The 3,806-nt window shown below is 41.1% G+C and overlaps 1 pseudogene; it reads right to left on the bottom strand.

Moving 5' to 3' along the window:
- Positions 1–623: 623 nt before the first annotated feature.
- Positions 624–785, bottom strand: LOC122492576 (annotated as a pseudogene).
- Between the last annotated feature and the right edge of the window lie 3,021 nt (positions 786–3,806).

Here is a 3,806-nt window from a genome sequence, read left to right as displayed (position 1 = left end):
CATGGTCATGGGTGTTGGTTTTCTACTTTGGGGGTAGTTACAAGGTGTGTAACCCCATTGAATCTCTTGGCTTTCAGGTCTATCCCCAGAGATGCCTCCATTCTCCCTTGTCTCTATTATTCTTCTATTGCCTTTCTGTTTTGTGGACCTCCAAGACCACCCACATATTTGGTGATTTGCTAGGATTCACAGATTTCAGCATCATACTCATAGTTAAGATTTATTACAGCAGCATAGTAAGGATGTACAGCTATATCAGTAAAAACGCATCTGAAAAATCACATCAGGCAGAGTCTGGAGAAATCCCTGGACTGGCTTCTTGTGCCCTTTGCCTTCCATGAGGGGTCGGTCACACACGTCATACTCTCCTGCAGTAAAAATACATCAACACCTGTCCAGGGAAGGCTGTTAGTGATTCATTCATGGTTTTCCCTAGAAGTTGATCACAGAGGCACCCAGGCCAACCAAAGTCCAGACTGTAAGATTCTAAAGAAGGTTCTGACCATAAAAAGATGAAAACAAAACTTTTTGTAAACAGTCTTGGCAAGCTGGCACAGCAGTCAGACCTTACCAATTAGTGAGTATTTTAAAAACTAAGTTTCCAGATGCCAGTCAAAGTCCAGTCTTAAAAACAAGACCTTCTAAAGGTAACAGCCTCAGGGCAAATGTGTTAGCTTTTCTCTGCAAACTTTTCTACCTCAGTTATGGATTGCTTTGGTGTCAATTAGCAATATTCACACCTCAGATAAACCTCATTGGCTATGATACTGCCATTGGGCAAAGCTATTTATGGATTGCTTTGGAACCAATAATTTAGTTTTATTTCCTAAAGACATATTTGATGTTTTTCCACTAACTTCCATGACCTTCAATTTCCTCACTTGGAAAATGGGCTTGGAATCCAGCTACTAGTCATCTGGCACAAATTTAGTTCAAGGCACTTTGGTAAAAAGTAGGTTGGTTGGAATGGCAATTTTATTTAAAATGAATACCTTTCCAAAAATCAATTAAGGGAGTTTATGCTAAGGTGCTATGTAAACTATACATTGAAATGCTCTACAGGGTATTATTTTTTTATTTATTATTGGCTCCCAGTATAGAGGACCATGTGTTTACTTCTCTTTCTTTCTTCTTTTAATGTTTATTTTTGAGAGAGAGAGAGAGAGACAGAGTGTGAATGGGGGAGGGGCAGAGAGAGAGGGAGACACAGAACTCGAAGCAGGCTCCAGCCTCCATACTGTCAACACAGAGCCCAACATGGGGCTCGAACTCACAAAGTGTAAGGTCATGACCTGAGCTGAAGACGAATGCTTAATGACTGAGCCACCCAGGCGTCCTGATCGTGCCTTTTCTAAGCAGTCCTCAGCTGTTGTGTGTACTCAGGGTCTTGGACACTGGTGGGCAGATGTACTGTTGCAGAGTTGTCTCGGTGTGACCTTTATGGAGATATTAACACCATTTTGTGCCTCAAATGTTTTGCCTTAGAAATAATACAAAGGAAACATCTTCTCTCACTTTATAGCATAGAAGTTAGAAGCACAGATTCTAAATCTGGATGGGCTAGGATTGAATCTCAATTCTTCCACTGACTGCCTGTGTTATCCTGGGCAAACAAATTTAATCTCTCTGAGCTCCAGCTTCCTTATCTGTGGGATGAGATAAAAGTACCAATATCATTGGGTTGTCGTGAGCTTTAAGTGAGCTGATACATATAAAGTACTTACAACAGTGTTTGGCACTTGGTAAGTACCTTATAAATATTTGCTATTATTAGTATTAACTTTCTTGGTATCTTCAAAGCATTGTGTTGTATAATGGAAAGAAAATAGACCTTCGAATCAGGGAGATCTGGATTTAAATCCTGGCTCAGGCATTTGTTATTTGCGTGACTTTGGGAAGGTTACTCAAGCTCTCTGAACTCTTTTCTCTTTTTTTTTTTTTCAACGTTTATTCATTTTTGGGACAGAGAGAGACAGAGCATGAACGGGGGAGGGGCAGAGAGAGAAGGAGACACAGAATCGGAAACCGGCTCCAGGTTCTGAGCCATCAGCCCAGAGCCTGACGCGGGGCTCGAACTCACGGACTGCAAGATCGTGACCTGGCTGAAGTCGGATGCCTAACCGACTGCGCCACCCAGGCGCCCCTGAACTCTTTTCTCTTTAGATAAGAAAATGGAAACACTCTTTATCTGGCAGAGTTTCTTGTGTTTAGGATTAGAGGTAATATAAATAAAGTATCAGCACATAGTAGATACTTGCTAAATTTTTATTATTGTTCATTGATTCATTTTGTAACTATTTATAGAGTGTCTGTTAGGTGTCAGGCATTATTCTGGACTTTAGAGAGATGGTTTTGAATAAGACAAGTCCCTGCTGCTTGCTGCCTATCTTAGAATGAAGGACAACACATGATAAATAAGTGCATGCATAGTCTAATATTAGACAGTGATAAGTGCATTGGAGATGGAAGTCCTAGATGAGATGATAAGGTCGAGGAGATAGACTGGAGGCCTTGCTGGTGGTTTTGGAGAGGGTGAGGAAGGATGGCCTTTAAGAGAAGGCGACATGCATGTAGAGACTGGAATAGGGAGAATGAGAGAGCAACACAAAGCCAGGGAGGAAATGTGTTCTAGGCAGAGGTAATAACAAGGGTAAAGGCCGTGAGATGAGAGGAAGCTTGGCAGGTGTGAAAAACAGTGAAACGCCAACGTGGCAGGAGACTGGTAAGCAATAGAAGAAAGATGGGGTCAGAGAGACTGGCAGGGGGCAGATCAGTCAGGGTAGGCCTACGCAAGGGGGAAATGTTGGGTTTTCTTCTGAGTGGAAGGAGCCATTGTAGAGGATAAACAGAAAAGACGTACTCTGATTTTCATTTAAAAGTTCACTCAGTTAGCAGGGCAGGTTTTGGAACCAGGGAGGGCACAGAAGATTCTCATTCAGAAAATGAGGCTAATGGTGGTGGCCAGGACTGGGTGGTGCAGAGGAAGATGCTGACAGTGTCTGATTGCAAATATTGTCATTACTAGTATTATTTATTTTAGCTTATAATTATTACTAATATTGTTAGCATAAAACAACTTTAATTTCATTCAAAGCAACAGAAATGCAAGTTAACCTTTCCCAAAATACTGTATTTGAAGAAGTTCTTTGGCATTTTTGAAAGGGAAATATTACGAAGGAGAAATTTTATGAAGTGGCCTTATTTTATTCTCCTCACAGCTATATGGGAGTGAGGCTTATTACTTTTTTGATTTCTCATATTTCCTCATTATAAATCCCCCAAAGAACTTAGAAGAGAAAGGAGTGTAAACACCTTGGGTGTCATGTGTACAACGATGATTCTGAAAATGTCTCATCAACTTCTCTTTACTGCTTATATAGAGTTTTCCTTCGGGAAGTCTGCTTCAGCCCCTCTAATGGGGTGTTGAATTTCCCCAGAGTAGGTGTGAAAGCTTGGTTGTCAGGGTGGTTATGGGGTTTTGTGCAGGTTGTTGCTTGCCTACCCTGTTCTGATGTTTTTTCTTTTGTCAGCATTTGATTGGATTCTTTCATCTGTGATTCAGTGTTTATATTAAACTCCATTTGCTTCTCTGCTCCTTCTTGAGACTTTATTATGTGGAAAAAAAAGGCCTATGTCCTGTAGTGCTCATTTTCTGCTCTTTTGGAGAGGCAGTCTCTAGGAGTGCTGCATAATACAGAGTGTTGAGAGTTGATTAACATGTGTTGGATTGCTGCATAAAGGGTGGGCCTGGAAAAGTGTTCACCATGCTCCCTTGTAAGAATAAAAGTTCAAGGAAACCTTTAAAC

This window comes from Prionailurus bengalensis, chromosome C2, assembly GCF_016509475.1.
Source record: "Prionailurus bengalensis isolate Pbe53 chromosome C2, Fcat_Pben_1.1_paternal_pri, whole genome shotgun sequence".
NCBI classification, from domain to species: Eukaryota; Metazoa; Chordata; class Mammalia; order Carnivora; family Felidae; genus Prionailurus; species Prionailurus bengalensis.
The sequence above is the reverse complement of the archived record's forward strand: the minus strand, read 5'-3'. Positions and strand labels throughout refer to the sequence as shown.